The following is a 17769-nucleotide window of genomic DNA, read 5'->3' as shown; positions in this document are numbered from 1 at the left end:
TCATTGCTTAGCCTTTTTGCTGCCTGTAAAACTTTCCTGGAGGACTTTAAAATGCCGACAAATACTGTTTGTTTGATTATGAATTCTCACGTTTCGTCGGAGTACAGTAGGAAATAAACAATTACCGCTGTTCTTTATCGCGAAAAAGGGGTTAGTGAGAATGATACAAACACCTTTTCTTGCTATCGCCTTAATTAGGAGGCTTTTTGCTTGTTTGGTTTAATTAATTAATAGAGTATGAAGCAATTGGTATAAAGAATGCTTTTTCCAGACTTTCCATAAAACAAAGTCTGCTATCAAGACACTGCTTTTATTCAATTACTTTATTTATGACTGAACGTTTGTGAAACTGAAGTGCTCTGCACTGCAGTCTGAGCTCTGCCAACGTCGTTCTCTGTTCATTGGCTGACTGTGTTTTGTGACGTCAGATGCGCAGAACGAACCTGAACTCGGCCGCCGTCATAAATGACGCGCACTTTTAAAACAAACTAAAAGCCGCAAACTGTGCGCATTAAACTCCACTTGCCCGAGTTTTGCAGCACGAACTGCAATGAACACCCACTACTGTAGACTAACTATCGGAGCTTCTTATTCACTCGTGTCTTGGAGCGAGACTGAGGACAGTATTGTGCGCCAATCTACAAACAGGTCTAGACGTGCCTACGAGTCATGTTTCACGGCGCAACAAGCGCTGATCTATGGAGGTAAAATAAGGGGAGATGGCGTTACAAACACGCTGTACGTTGTTTTGAAGCCAGTGGGCGGCGCCTGCCGCCATCTTGGATGCCCCAAAAACATTAGCAGACAAGTGTTTACAATTCCTTCTTGTTCGTTATTTCTGTCGTGTGCACTCGATATTTATTTTATACTGTAAATGCTACATTGTTTTAGTGTACAACATAGCATAAGGAATGAAACTCCAAACGTTTTTCTGGTCTTAAATGCGTATTCGATATAGTAATACAACACGAAAATATGACGCTTCTGGCCTCAGTACCGCAATTCCTTTTTGTTTATACACTTCGAATAACCGAGAAGCGAAGTATGTCCTATGAAAAGCGTGCTTTCGTAATTCATTTTTATTCACTTTCATTGTGTTTGTGTCGATAATTGAGAAGGCCTGAACTCCAAAAGCAATGATTGACAGTTTAGAGGCATTGATTTGTATTCTTTGCCATTTTCAAGTCAAATGCAAATTTTAAAGGTTCAAGTTTGCAAGAAACTTGCTTTATTTCCATTGGTGTCCCATAGATGTATGCAGGGATGATATAAACAAGCCGCCATGTCAATAAACTGAAAGATTCGATAAATTACGAAGGAAAAGAACGGAATTTAAGATTGTCAGGCCCACTGTAGTTTACACATCTGCTTTCGTTTTTAAATTGTATCTGCCAAGTGACATTCAGTGTGGCAAAGAACAGCAATTTACAGGGTAATACGACAACTCAGTGATTAATGTAATGATCTAAATAACCTGGACATAGATAGGGAACTTTGCTTTAACAAATATTTATGAAAATACAAAGTACAGTCACCAACAAACTTAAAATACTCACATACTCCTTTACCTTTAACCCAAATGAATACAGACTCATTAACGGATATTTTCCTCTTACTATTAGTATATAAAGACAATGCAGAAGGAGACATATAAGCAGATTTAACAAAGTCCTTATTAGCCATTTCTGCCATATAATTTAACCACTGTAAGAGGTGTTCCACACATTTTACTGAAGATTTAATTAACTACATGTAGCTACATTACTTACATATGTAAAATTATCGCATTTTAAAACATTAGTCCCCATTTCCAGGATTTTTCTTGCCAGGACTTCTCAGTTACTTGGGAATAACCAAATAATGAAAACAAAGTGTAATGAAAACCTTTAGAGAACTCTTCGTGTTGGACTGATAAGAAATCTAAAGTCGAATCACAGAAATAAAACCATACTGTAAAACTTTACAGTGCATCAGGATTTCAAGTATATATAAGAAAATAGCGCTTAAATAAGTCCACTTACTAATGAAATGTGATTTGTTTAAACTTTAGACTACAAGCAGAATGATTAGTACGCCAGTAAGCGACACAAGCCGGCATTTTTATCAAAACACTTCATGACTACACGGAATCAAACTACCAGAAGTGAATGTTTTGGGGTAGCTAACATGGGGATCTTCACTTGGGTCGGCTTCAAGTTTGTGATGTCATGATAACTCTTATTTTTACCTCCATGGACTGATCCCAGTCTTCATGCAATTCCCACGAATCTTTGGACTGAACCCTTTTATTGCTCAAACAAAACAGATTGATCTACCTTATCCCCAAATAGAGTATTCTTTTTTTAGAAGGACCGGAGCCATTTATCCGGCAACCAACGCCATTCGAAAGCCATTCGTTCAATGTATAGTTGGGCCTGAAAACATCCGTTTAGAGAATTGATGGACTTATCCCTTTTATCCCGCCAGCCCTTCGGATGTGCTTGCAGCTGCCTGCAGCCTGTGACGCGCAGCAACCAACGGGGTGCAAGACGGCACCGCCTCTTTGATGAGTGTTAAACTGCCGCCGGTATGTGCGCGATGTGGCGAGGCGCGACCACTGTAGAAGAAGAACGAATAGAGATAAAATAAATAAGTACATTGTTTACCGCTGCTGGCGCGGTGAAGAAAATGAATTCTAATGACCAAACATGGCTCCAGGCCATAAACAATTCATCAGGTGATTCCACCGCACCGTCAAAAACATCATCGCAATTGTCGTATAGGAGTGACGGGTCATCATCTAGAACAAACAATATATATAAATCGATTTGTCAGAGAGAACTAAACTTCCTAAATTACTACTAACACTACTAATACAGAACGCTAATCTTTTTTTTTTTAACTTACAAGTATTCTGCCTGGCCATCTCGTCATTACTTGCTGGAGGCTGCTGTTGCATCTGCCGATGACCAGCCTCCAGTTGCCTGTCTAGTAAATCGAGATCGTCTAGTGCTGTTCCTATAACAAGATGAGAGATAATTTTATTTATTTTCAATGCTGAGTTACACTGAAAGATCACACACACTGATATTTGTATCTATATCTTGTACAGACGTATGACACAAGTGACACCCACCCTCAGCTGACCACATTCGAAGTTTGTGAGTTCTGGGGAGCGCCCCGTTCTGTTTTCTCACTATGTCTGTTGACTAGTGATGTTGCTGACATGGAGTAACTGACAGCACAGTGGGGGTGTCCGGACACTTTTGATCACATAGTGTGCGCCAGATACAAACAGCATTAAACAACTCTTGCAACAGCTGAGATACGATAGAAGATAAGCTAAAACAGTTGAAATTACACAATAATTCTGGGAAATGACTGTCACATGTTGCAATGGCTCACCGTCTATGATTATTTATCTTCAGTGCATCCACTGAATTTCATGATATTCGTGTAGTGCTTCATGTGCAATTACAACACAATTGTGAAATCATAACATTATTCTCAGACATTCATTTCCACTTTTAGTATTGGGTCTTCGTTAACATCAAAAGCAGACGTTTCAGTTACTTCTGGACCTTAAAAAAACTGGAACAAAACACTTTCTTGTTTAATGCTTGCACATGAACGTCTTCTTCCATCTCATTACCTTTCCTTGAGCAGCATGTGTAGAGTTAGTACTCAATCCTGTTATATGCTGGGGTTCATTGTAAAGATGTGTGTGTCCATGTAAACTGTTGCTGTAACAATAGGCGCAGTGATAAACAACGTCCCGGTAATTGCGTTGCGCATTAAGTGAGATATTATTTCCCTTTCAGGCAGTCCCTTATCTGCTGTACCACAAGATGCGGGTGCTCAAACATATAGATCTGGACAATATGCCTATTTACAATTTTGAAAAGTGTAACTGAAACATATTTGTATTCTGTACACTTATAGGTTACTATTTTGCTTACAAATGCTCTGCACTCAATCACAGAATTTTCCAGAGGAAGCAGAAGTTTTGTGTTTGGCAACTCAGCCTATATCAATTAATGCTTTTTAAATTTTTCATTTGCCGGCAATCTTGCCCTGAGTCAAACCTATGCTTTGTCAGAAATGCTTTTAGTTTGTTTTTAAATACCTGATCTGGATCGAGTTTTATTTGATCTCGAATCTTATTGTGTAATATTCACCAAGGTGAATTACAGTTTCTTGCTATAGTCATGTCCTTGAAAACATCTGATATAATGTGTGTGCAAAATCATGTTTAATTGCCTCTCTATGGATAGCCTGAGGGCCGATACTAACTAGGTGGTGGATTGTGGCCAGAAGTGTGGGCTTCACACATCTGTTGATGATTCTGTTTATCTCATTGAGTACGACACTGACTTGCTTTGCGTGTGCTGATCTGTTTTTCATGCAGCTTTCATTTTTAACTGTCCCTTTTGTCAGTTAGTTAAGTAAAAATGCTTTTAGGCTTGTGAACATCAGTATTTGTTGGTAAGTTGACTGCTACCTAGCTTATACATTGCATAATTTCCACCGTTGTTGTGCATCAGTGTACTTTACGGAGTGCAGTATTCTGACCACTCGTCAAATATAGAGTGCCTAGGAATCTGTTTTCTCGGATCGTTTGACAATAATTCAGGCAAATCGTATTAATGGAGTTTATTACAGTAAGTTAAATTGACAATACTTAACTTTGCGTAGTCACAAAGGTGTGTCAGAAGCAATTGGCGACATGGAAAATACATCAATGCCCTTCGGTATATATAATTTCAGTGGGAACAAAACAAAACAGTTCATAAGTAGCATTTGTATGATAGCTAGTCTTCCACTCCCCCGTGACTAGGTGGCACAGCGGTTATATAAGGGTAAGTCAATTATTATCCGCAAAGTAGTTATAAAATTTTATTGCAATCCAATAGGAAACTTACAAGAACATCATTTTTCGACATAGTCTCCTTGCATTTCAATGCGCTCTGTCCACCATTGTACAAACTTTATGATGCCCTCATAAAAGAAGGTTCTCAGTTGAGCTGCGTTCCAGGAATGCACCGTTTCTTTCACTGTTTTGTCTGAAACAAAGCAACAGCCCATTAACCCTTAATCACAGGCGTGAGTACTTCTCACGCGACTACATTCGTGTGTTCAGAAGGCGGCGGGAAAAATACGTAAAAATTGAAGCAGGAACGTGTGGTATCTCCGCTTACAGTCACTCACGTGCAGCGAACCGGCTTTATTGTTGCGCCCACGCACTATGCTCAAGGGAGAGGCTTGGTGACAAAAACGACTAATGCAGTTTCGGGTCAGTACACATTTATTCTTCCTAACGTTACTATAAATGACAAATACGAGGGTTGTTTTTTAAGTAAAGGCCGTTTTTATTTTTTTTAAAAGATACAAATACTTTTGTAAAGAAAACTTAGAAATGATTCTACACACTTTTACCCACGTTTCATCTCCAGTGACAATTTGACTCGACATGTCATCCCCTTCTTCCTCGTAACAAATCAAAAAGTCCAATGAAGTGGCAAATCGCTTCCCTTTGTGGTCCTCTGTGAGGAGTCTGGGTACCCACCGAGAACACAGTTTCTTAAAGTTTAGGTTTTCAGACACAATTTTGTACAAAACCGATCTTGAAACTTGTGGAAATTGTGAATCTTCTGTCCTCACGAATCTTTGTTTCGACTGCAGCCACCAAATCATCCATGATCAGAGGGCCGACCTGAGAATTCTTTGCCACGGTTGTTTTGACGGCCATTTTTAAACTCTCTAACCCACTGACGCACTTTACCTTCACTCATTGCATTCGAGCCATAAACTTCTGTTAACTGACGACGAATTTCTGCAACTAATAGGCTTCTCGAGGCCAAAAAACGTATCACTGACCGTATCTCTCCCGCAGTGGGCGATTCAATAATCGTAAACATCATAAAGTAGCACAGCGATGCGAACAGCCTTTACTTAAAGAACAACCCTCGTACCACTCATCGCTAATGTCTGTCCATACAGGTGCATTGCACTTGCGGCACGCCTCGATCACCGATCCCGGAGGGTATACACTCCAGTGACGAGCCATGGCGCGACCGCTTGTATCGAGCGAGACAAAAGGCGGCGTCACCGAATGTGCTGCTCCTGGCGCGACCGGAGGTGCCGTAACGTCCGCGAGAGACACTTTAACAGTGTGGTGCACACTGCGGACGGCGACTGCGTTTACGACCGCGTGTAAGCATTTACGGCGGAGTCACATTGACTTGACACACATGGTCCGGTGGGAGAACTGGGAGATGTGTGTTGCGTCGCGACGACTAGCTCGCACTGCCCACCTGCTTTGTACCCGTGCGGTCCGGTGTGCGACGCAGCGTTGCCGAAATTCGGCGTAACGGTACAGCTGCCCCTACTCGTGTCGACAGTGCCATAGTTCAGCCCTCCGTCCGTTGGACGGTGCTGCGGCCACAAAAGCACCAATCTAGCGTTACTTTTTGAATTTAGTACTACATATTTATTCTTCAGTTATACATAAATGGTAACATATGCAGAAAATATTGTTTTGGTGCTGTGAAAAAGACCTATTCGTATTACACTCTTTAGTTCTCATTGAAATTTACAGTGATGGACAAATATCGAAATATCTAAGTGTAGTATGTCAGCTGAAACTTGGTTGTTGCAGGTTAATGTCGATCGAGTACCATCGGTGTTAAATTTAACAAGTATTCTTAACAGCGAGTAAAATAAACAGAAAAAATCTGCACTACTGAAAGTGGCCATACTTTGCACCACCTTACACACACTGTGGACACACCTTACGAGAGCATTCCAAACAAATTGGAACCTTGCACTTGCGAAAAAAAAAAAAAACTTGTCTTTCTCTTCTTTTTTTGGTGGACACATGCGACATGTCTTCCTTCCATCCCTAGGTAGTTTGTCCTCCTTTTCCAACTCCTCACGGAGATGTACTTCAGTTCCTAGAATTCGACCGATAGAAAATCTCAATTCTCGTGGGAGGGGTTTATTCGTTATCCTCTCACACAGTGAAGGTTCGGTCAGTTCTTTCGCTAGGGCTTTCTTGAAGTTCATCCTGGTAAGCACAGTTCTTTCCTCGAATGACTAATGAACAATATATGCATTGACAACACTCATGTCAGGAAACGGAAAACCACAGCCCACAGCCACGGTCCAGCGTTGTGTGCGGTGACTTGAACAATATTTGGCACACTTTTCGTCTACAGTATAAACACCACCCTTTGTGTTATTATAGTGGGCTATTATTACAGGTTTTGTTACTTTCCACGTCATCGAAATGAGAATGATGTGTTTGGTAAACTTATACAGCTTTGTTCCAACTTCACGTCTACAGGAAGGCAAGAAAGACACCAGGAATTTCCTTTCGGTTCTTCCGCATTGTTCCCACTGTGGTCAAACCATTTTCCCATAGCACGTGTGCAAGTTCAAATGACACATACCAGTTATCAGCAGTAATGTTGCGGTTAGTATGTGCCATTGGCTTGCCGAATCTGAGGATAGCCTGAGTGGGAACCGCGTATTTCTTCTCGTCTGGGGAAAGTCCTGCTCCATCAGTACCTTTTCCACAGTAGAGATAGGTGTTAAAGAAGTAATGGAGTCGGCGAGGCATTGAAGCTTCAGGCCGCACTTTGCTGGATTAGATGGAATATACATTTTGAATTTACAGCGTCCTCTGAAAATGAACAGCATTTCGTCAACTGTAGCATTAGCGCCAAGAATATAGGATCGCTGCGAATTTTCGTTGAATTTATGTAGAATGTTTGTTATAGCAGCTGCTGGATCAGAAACCTCATGTAACTCCCTGTCATTGGGGTTGTCAAATCTCAGGCAGTAGAGAATTACAGCAAATCTTGCGGATAACACAGTGATACGGAAAATATCATGGTCAGTCCCATCAATACAAAAGAGATAACGTATGTCTTCGTTATTCGATTTGAATTCTCAGTGTACATAAGAAGGCTGTGAAACTCTTCATTTCAGACATTGTACAAGGCCTGACTTCTGTTCTCTCCGTATTTGTGTATTTTCCTCGAATTTTTTCGAGGTTCTCATTTGTCCATGTGAGTATTTCATTCAGCATATCGTCACTGAAATTATAGCTCCAAGCAGTCAGTGGGTCGATCTGTGATTGTCCTCTGAGTTCGTGTCGAAGTGCTGGTATCTTCAATATATTATGAGCTGGAATTCTGACATGCCTGTCTCCTTCTGCTGCCGACCACTTGAACCTATTTCTGCCATAGAAGTATTTCCTAGCACGTTCCTCATCACTTTCACTCTCTCCATACACACTGGATTCCGAATCATGTGTATAAAATCACCTTCCTCCACATCAGAAAAATCTAAATCGGATGTATTGCTCCCCACTTCATCAATAATTCTTGAAAGTTTCTCTTCAAAATTTGGATCATCTATTCTCACAAATGAAGTACCAGGATTACCCGACATAGTTCCAAAGTTGTCACCGACAGATGCAAAGAACAAAACAACCACAACGAAAAAGAAAAATGTTCAGTCAGTCCTGACTTACTCTAACACAGTCGTACGTTCTCGTGGACGTCGTTTCAACGAAACAAAAGCAAACACAGCAATTGCCACAGCAGTCACTGTTGCAACAAGCAGCAGACCGAGAATAATTAAGCTACTGGGCCGCCCAGTTCTTCAAGGTCAATAGCGTTCCTAGAAACAAGGGTGTGAGGGACCGCATGACTATAGTTAAGGCTTAATGCTGTCCGAGTGGACAAGTGATAGAAGGGGCAAGATCGGGTCTATATGGAGGATGATCCAGTACTTCAAATTTGAGTTTCTGTAGCGTTTCAGCAGTGTGGGCAGCAGTATGCGGACGGGCATTGCCGTGCAACAACACAACATCTTCTGACAGCAATCCTCGGCGTTTGCTTCGAATTGCAGGCTTTAGCCTGGCAGTAAGCATCTCACTGTAACGTACACTGTTTACTGTTGTGCCCCTTTCCGCATAATGTTTCAGTACTGGACCTTGTGTGTCCCAAAAAACTGTAAGCATCAGTTTTTCTGTCGACAGTTGGGTCTCGAACTTTTTCTTGCATGGCGACTTTGGATGTTTCCATTCCATACTCTGCCGTTTACTCTCCAGCTCATAATGATGGATCCATGTTTCGTCACCAGTAATGATCCTGTTAAAGATGTCCCCTTCGTTACCAAAGTGATCCAAATGATTTTTGCAGATGTCCAAGTGCATTTGTTTATTCAACTGTGTGATTTGTTTTAGGGCCCATCTTGCACAAACTTAATGTAACCCATGTCTGTTGTGGATGATTTGGTAGGCAGAACCGTGACTAATTTGCCACTTTGCCAATAATTAATCGTCTGTCGAAGAGAATAATTTCACATGTGTACGCTCAATGGTGTCTTCATTTGTGGTAGTAAACGGTCGTCCGGCTCCTTCATCGTGCGTAACACTTGTGCGACCATTTCGGAATTTTTCAATTTATTCGTAGACACTCTGTTGTGGCAAAACACTGTTCCCGTACTGTCTCGAAAGTCTGTGATGAATTTCGGTCCCTGATACGCCTTCCGACCCCAAAAAACAGATCACTCAACGTTACTCTTCTTTCGTGTAAATAGACAACAGAGCAGTCATGATTAATAGCACGGCAGCAATAACGAAACTACCATAACAGCTAGAAAATTGCAAAGATATAACAACAAATAAACAAAGCACGAGTCATCAACGTATAAAGACAGTACTACCAAAAGAAACAAAAATATAACTAAATTGCGGAGAATTATCTTACCCTCGTAATATCTTCGCGCAGATGCCAGTCCTGTCTTGGTGTTGTCCTAGAGTGCATACTATTGGCTGACGTAGTCTCACAGCTCTATCTGCTCCTCTGTTTTTCATCATCATGCCGGTTCCTTTCTTTACACCGCAACACAGAGCAAGTTTTATTTGGCAGATACACAGTCTCTTTTGCCTCAGAATGTGAAATACTGACTTCTGTGAGTTTCGCAGTGTAGCTCACGGTAAAGGGAACCTCAACTACAAGCTCCAAAATCGCCTACCTGTGCTTCCACAGTTTGAGCAGGTATGTTGCCCACTTCATTACTAAGTACTTAGCTGGTACACCTCCTTGCAGATGTATTCAGTAAATTTCAAAACGTATCTGTGTCAACATGTAGTCCATACTCTCACCAGTACTACAGTAAATGCCAAATCTAAGAATATCATCAGAATTAGAGACCTCTTATAAAAATTGAGTGACGAAAGTTTGCAAAATGATCTCCAGGTTTCTGCAGAATGGGCAGACCAAAATGTAAGCAACAGGTAAAGTTTGCAACAGCTGGAATGAGGTGCTAGTGGCTATGTAACTACATCTTTCCGCCATAAGTGACATTTGCTATATCATTATGGCAGAAATTAGTAGTGATGTGAAACAGCAACTAGTGCAAAGTAATGCTGTAGATATACAGTGTAGCTACTTCCCATGGCCAAACAACGAGACACACAGCTGGTCTATACCTTGAAGAGGCAGCTTACAAGTGCAACACTTTACAGATTCATGTAACTCTGAATGAAAATGTTTAGAGGGATCTAGGGACAATGTGAAAGGAGATAATGTTGCAGAGTAATTGTGTCACTTTTAAATAAACAGAAAAATAATTTGGTTCTGTAGAAAACTGGTCTTAAATTTTGTATTTATGGTACACACAGACAAGCCTGCTTATTTTATTGTTTATTTATGCAGATTGGGGCATTGTAATTGTACATACCCATCTAGAGTAGTCATATAATTTAATTTTGTACTGTCATATAATTTCTGTGATCTTTTTGAAATTGTACTTTAACTTGGCTTTCAGCACATCCTCGACTAGTTTCAATATTACCTTCTGTTTTAATGTTATCATGTTACATGTGAGGCAATGTGCTTTACATTAAGAATGAAGATTCACTACCCCCTCTGCCACCCTTTCAGTACCACTGATTTCACATGCATACTCAATTCAGCTATTTACTTTTGTATTAATTTAGCATATAATTTTTGTGTTAGTACAGCATTTTAGTTATTGTTTATAATCACAGTTTACATTAAATCAGAACTTTAATAATGCCTTCTTTAGCTTTTTGTTGTAACCTGTTGACTCAGGCATTCATATTTGTGCAAGTGATACACAATAATGTAACTGATAATAAGAGAAGTTTTGTTGTTTTAATATTTTAAGCAAAAATACCCCCACTTCCAAAATGATGTAAATAATAGTGTCTAGTTCCATATTTTTCCCGCTTTGTTAGACACTGTAGTGTTATCTTGAATGTGTTATTTCATTCTGTTAGGAGCACACATTCCCGCTAGGCATATACATATGAATCAGGAGATCTAACTTAAGTATTCATTCTAGAAATTCTGAAACAGGATACTGAAAGCTCAGATTATGGTAAGAAGTTTTTATGCATTTTTTTATTTTTTGGGATCATATGCTTTACAAAATATAAGTTGAATTTTGACTTCTATTTAAATACAGTGTTTACAAAAATATTATTCTCTAATAATATTCAATAACTGCTATTTCAAGTAATTTTATGTATGCAATCCAGGTTGCATTCAAGAGTTTGTAAAAGAACAGTGTATGTGATTGAGACTTGATATAAAATTTTATGCCATCATTATGGGCTGTGACACTCTTGAATTTGTTTTATTCTGTATGTATGTATGTCCAACCTACAGTTTTACAATTAAAAAAAAAAATCCATTTTCACAACTACAACTAGCAACTTGTCAAGTGCACTAAGTCTCCTGCTGTCGAGATAGCAGTATTCAGTACACTATGTATAGCTTCTAGATGCACATTTGTGGCTATGTTTTAAGTTGCAGTGATATCAATGTGCCTAGTTCTGAGGCTTGAACCATGATGCTCACCAAGCTTTTCTGTGTCTGCTTCTTCTAGCAGCATACATGAGGCTTTGTATACTTGCATTTGCTTACTCAGGCCAACGCCCATTTTCCTTACATTGTTCCTCCTCAGCTGTAGTCAACATGCTGAGCAAACAAAAAATTATTTTCTGCCAGGCACATTACACAGGCCCATGAAAAACGGAAACTGTTTGTCTCTAACAAAAATACAGTTGGTTTAGTTACTCTTGCTTTCTCCCTGACAGAAGTATTTCCTTTGTTTGATATTTAAAATGACACTGGAATAATGCACCCGAACTCATCTATAACAAACAGTGTTGCAACTAATAACTTGTATGATGTGCAGAGTCCATACAAACAATATTGGAATCAAATGTTCTAAGCAATTCACATTGCAAATCTGATATCATTGTGTCTTTTCTTGATAATAGTCCATGTCCTATTTGTTTCATTAAAAATAATAATAATAATAATAATAATTTTATCACTGGTATGATATTGGTTTACTTCAGTTCCGAAATCTCTTTTGATATTCTGATGGTTTCCTGCATATGAAGGTGCTGCCTTTCTACATCTGCAAAATGGATGTAATGCCTCACAGTCGACAGTCCTTTGGAATGTCACATCCACTGCAATTTTACCTGTAACATTTTTACTGTTACTAAACCATAAACATATCCATATCTTTAAAAACAAACCATTACATATGGCCTGAACAGTTAACACAATCCATCATTGCTTCAAGGTATCAAGCTTACTGTAGTTCATCACCATAGGAACACACACTGATTCAAGTATACAGAAATTATATCTTTTATAAAGATAAACTGTATTTGTGTTTTTACATTAAATTTTTAAAGGATGCAGACACCACAATATGCATGTGTGCATATAAAGTGCTAAAAGAAATCTGTGTATGTGCATTGGCAATACTGTGTAAGTACACCATCAGTACACCATTGTGTGATGAGGTGCATACACTAAAAACATAAGAGGTGGAAGTAGTATATTTAATTACATCCATTGTTGTCAGTGATGCTGTCATGACTATTACTGGCGCACTAAAAGAAAAGTTTGTCACAAATCTATTTTTTTTTTCCCCATTCATATTTAGTTTGCTATAATGTAACAGAGCCTGGGAGAGAAATGTAAGTGGTGAAAACTGTGATCATGTTGTGTGTCCTTGTTGTAATGCAAATTAAGGACAAAGAAAATGCTTAAATTCTTATTTATGACTAACTATATTTGCTAAATCTTTTAAAATGCATCTTTTGGGGATCATACTTCTTTATTGTTCATAAATGTTGTTTGCCAGTAATGTGCACTGATATTTTTACTATCAGTTTATTACAGCTGTATAACTTACAAAAAGGTACAATACAACAGAGATGACAGATGAGAGACTTGTTACTGTTTGTTTACTCAGACTTGTGTACTACACAATTACAAAATCAAATACATAGAATTTGAAAATGTATTCACCATTTGATTTAGTTTGTTAAAGGTTTGAATCAGTTATGTGATCTGATGCTGGACCAAAATTAATGAAATGTTTGTCTATTGTAACAAATCTGAACTATGTGAATAAATATTGTCATGGTATCACACCTAGTGCAATGCTGAAATGTATTGTGTAACTTTTTCAAAGCAAATAAATTAGATAAAAACATACTCCTTCGCTCTGTTTCATACTCTATAACCTGCTCTCATAATGATGTAAATAAAATAGAAAGAAATTTCCACATGGGAAAAATATATTAAAAACAATGATTCCAAGACTTACCAAGTGGGAAAGCGCGGGTAGACAGGCACACAAAATTTCGAGCTTTCGCAACTGGCGGCTGCTTCGTCAGGAAAGAGGGAAGGAAAAATGATGTGGGTTTTAGGGGAGAGGGTAAGGAGCCATTCCAATCCCGGGAGCGGAAAGACTTACATTAGGGGGAAAAAAGGATAGGTATATACTCGCGCACACGAACATCCATCCATCCATACATACATACATACATACACAACCAGACATATTTAAAGGCAAAGAGTTTGGGCAGAGATGTCAGTCGAGGCGGAAGTACAGAGGCAAAGATGATGTTGAATGACAGGTGAGGTATGAGTGGCGGCAACTTGAAATTAGCGGAGATTGAGGCCTGGTGGATAACGAGAAGAGAGGATATATTGAAGGGCAAGTTCCTATCTCCAGAGTTCTGACAGGTTGGTGTTAGTGGGAAGTATCCAGATAACCCGGACAGTGTAACACTGTGCCAAGATGTGCTGGCCATGCACCAAGGCATGTTTAGCCACAGGGTGATCCTCATTACCAACAAACTCAGTCTGCCTGTGTCCATTCATGCGAATGGACAGTTTGTTGCTGGTCATTCCCACATAGAAAGCGTCACAGTGTAGGCAGGTCAGTTGGTAAATCACGTGGGTGCTTTCAACGTGGCTCTGCCTTTGATCGTGTACACCTTCCGGGTTACAGGACTGGAGTAGTTGGTGGTGGAAGGGTGCATAGGACAGGTCTTACACCGGGGGCGGTTACAAGGGTAGGAGCCAGAGGGTAGGGAAGGTGGTTTGGGGATTTCATAGGGATGAACCAAGAGGTTACGAAGGTTAGGTGGACGGCGGAAAGACACCCTTGGTGGAGTGGGGAGGATTTCATGAAAGATGGATCTCATTTCGGGGCAGGATTTTCGAAGTCGTATCCCTGCTGGAGAGCCACATTCAGAGTCTGATCCAGTCCCGGGAAGTATCCTGTCACAAGTGGGGCACTTTTGGGGTTCTTCTGTGCGAGGTTCTGGGTTCGAGGGGATGAGGAAGTGGCTCTGGTTATTTGCTTCTGTAGCAGGTCATGAGGGTAGTTGCGGGATGCGAAAGCTGTTTTCAGGTTGTTGGTGTAATGGTCCAGGGATTCAGGACTGGAGCAGATTCGTTTGCCACGAAGGCCTAGGCTGTAGGGAAGGGGTCGTTTGATATGGAATGGGTGGCAGCTGTCATAATGGAGGTACTGTTGCTTGTTGGTGGGTTTGATGTGGACGGATGTGTGCAGCTGGCCATTGGACAAATGGAGGTCAACATAAAGGAAAGTGGCATGGGATATGGAGTAGGACCAGGCGAATCTGATGGAACCAAAGGAGTTGAGGTTGGAGAGGAAATTCTGGAGTTGTTCTTCACTGTGAGTCCAGATCATGAAGATGTCGTCAATAAATCTGTACCAAACTTTGGGTTGGCAGGCTTGGGTAACCAGGAAGGCTTCCTCTAAGCGACCCATAAATAGGTTGGCATACGAGGGGGCCATCCTGGTATCCATGGCTGTTCACTTTAATTGTTGGTATGTCTGGCCTTCAAAAGTGAAGAAGTTGTGGGTCAGGATGGAGCTGGCTAAGGTGATGAAAAACATTTTAGGTAGGGTGGCGGGTGATCGGCGTTAAAGGAAGTGCTCCATTGCAGCGAGGCCCTGGACGTGCGGGATATTTGTGTATAGGGAAGTGGCATCAATGGTTACAAGGATGGTTTCTGGGGTTAACAGACTGGGTAAGGATTCCAGGCGTTCAAGAAAGTGGTTGGTGTCTTTGATGAATGATGGGAGACTGCATGTAATGGGTTGAAGGTGTTGATCTACGTAAACAGAGATACGTTCTTTGGGGGCTTGGTAACCAGCTACAATGGGGCGGCCAGGACGTTTGGGTTTGTGAATTTTAGGAAGTAGGTAGAAGGTAGGAGTGCGAGGTGTCGGTGGGGTCAGGAGTTTGATGGAGTCAGGTGAAAGGTTTTATAGGGGGCCTAAGGTTCTGAGGATTCCTTGAAGCTCCGCCTGGACATCAGGAATGGGATTACCTTGGCAAACTTTGTATGTAGAGTTGTCTGAAAGCTGACGCAGTCCCTCAGCCACATACTTCCGACGATCAAGTACCACGGTCATGGAACCCTTGTCAGCCGGAAGAATGATGATGGATCGGTCAGCTTTCAGATCACGGATAGCCTGGGCTTCGGCTGTGGTGATGTTGGGAGTAGGATTAAGGTTTTTCAAGAAAGATTGAGAGGCAAGTCTGGAAGTGAGAAATTGCTGGGAGGTTTGGAGAGGGTGATTTTGAGGAAGAGGAGGTGGGTCCCGCTGTGATGGAGGACGGAACTGTTCCAGGCAGGGTTCAATTTGGATAGTGTCTTGGGCAGTTGGATCATTAGGAGTGGGATCAGGATTATTTTTCTTCATGGCAAAGTGATATTTCCAGCAGAGACTACGAGTGTAGGACAGAAAATCTTTGACAAGGGCAGTTTGGTTGAATCTGGGAGTGGGGCTGAAGGTGAGGCCTTTGGATAGGACAGAGGTTTCGGATTGGGAGAGAGGTTTGGAGGAAAGGTTAACTACTGAATTGGGGTGTTGTCGTTCCAGATTGTGTTGACTATAATTTTGAGGTGTTGGGGGGAGTGGAACTGGAAGTGGGAGATTGAGTAGATTGGAGAGACTGGGTCTGTGTGCAATGAGAGAAGGTTGAGGTTTGTTGGAATGGTTGTGGAGGGTGAGTGAGTTGCCTTTCCGGAGGTGGGAAACAAGGAGATTGACGACATCTTCATGATCTGGACTCACAGTGAAGAACAACTCCAGAATTTCCTCTCCAACCTCAACTCCTTTGGTTGCATCAGATTCACCTGGTCCTACTCCAAATCCCATGCCACTTTCCTTGACGTTGACCTCCATCTGTCCAATGGCCAGCTTCACACATCCATCCACATCAAACCCACGAACAAGCAACAGTACCTCCATTATGACAGCTGCCACCCATTCCATATCAAACGGTCCCTTCCCTACAGCCTAGGCCTTCGTGGCAAACGAATCTGCTCCAGTCCTGAATCCCTGGACCATTACACCAACAACCTGAAAACAGCTTTCGCATCCCGCAACTACCCTCATGACCTGCTACAGAAGCAAATAACCAGAGCCACTTCCTCATCCCCTCGAACCCAGAACCTCGCACAGAAGAACCCCAAAAGTGCCCCACTTGTGACAGGATACTTCCCGGGACTGGATCAGACTCTGAATGTGGCTCTCCAGCAGGGATACGACTTCCTAAAATCCTGCCCCGAAATGAGATCCATCTTTCATTAAATCCTCCCCACTCCACCAAGGGTGTCTTTCCGCCGTCCACCTAACCTTCGTAACCTCTTGGTTCATCCCTATGAAATCCCCAAACCACCTTCCCTACCCTCTGGCTCCTACCCTTGTAACCGCCCCCGGTGAAAGACCTGTCCTATGCACCCTTCCACCACCAACTACTCCAGTCCTGTAACCCGGAAGGTGTACACGATCAAAGGCAGAGCCACGTGTGAAAGCACCCACATGATTTACCAACTGACCTGCCTACACTGTGATGCTTTCTATGTGGGAATGACCAGCAACAAACTGTCCATTAGCATGAATGGACACAGGCAGACAGTGTTTGTTGGTAATGAGGATCACCCTGTGGCTAAACATGCCTTGGTGCATGGCCAGCACATCTTGGCACAGTGTTACACCGTCCGGGTTATCTGGATACTTCCCACCAACACCAACCTATCCGAACTCCGGAGATGGGAACTTGCTCTTCAATATATCCTCTCTTCTCGTTATGCACCAGGCCTCAATCTCCGCTAATTTCAAGTTGCCGCCACTCAAACCTCACCCGTCATTCAACATCATTTTTGCCTCCACATTTCCGCCTCGACTGACATCTCTTTGCCTTTAAATATGTCTGCTTGTGTCTGTGTATGTATGGATGGATATGTGTGTGTGTGTGTGTGTGTGTGTGTGTGTGTGTGTGTGTGTGTGTGTGTGTACCTATCCTTTTTTCCCCCTAAGGTAAGTCTTTCCGCTCCCGGGATTGGAATGACTCCTTACCCTCTCTCCCCTAAAACCCACATACTT

General features: G+C 41.5%; 1 long non-coding RNA gene across 1 annotated transcript in view; it reads right to left on the bottom strand.

The window, feature by feature from the left end:
* Positions 1–2694: 2694 nt before the first annotated feature.
* Positions 2695–17769, bottom strand: part of LOC126295374 (uncharacterized) — a 33717-nt gene continuing 18642 nt past the window's right edge. The window contains exons 4-5 of the long non-coding RNA XR_007552476.1: positions 2887–2997; positions 2695–2779 (exon numbers count right to left, since the gene is read on the bottom strand). This is a non-coding gene — a long non-coding RNA (uncharacterized LOC126295374). The remainder of the gene's footprint in view (positions 2780–2886; positions 2998–17769) is intronic.

Source organism: Schistocerca gregaria, chromosome 11 (genome assembly GCF_023897955.1).
Source record: "Schistocerca gregaria isolate iqSchGreg1 chromosome 11, iqSchGreg1.2, whole genome shotgun sequence".
NCBI lineage: Eukaryota > Metazoa > Arthropoda > Insecta > Orthoptera > Acrididae > Schistocerca > Schistocerca gregaria.
This window is presented reverse-complemented; position numbering and strand designations above follow the sequence as displayed.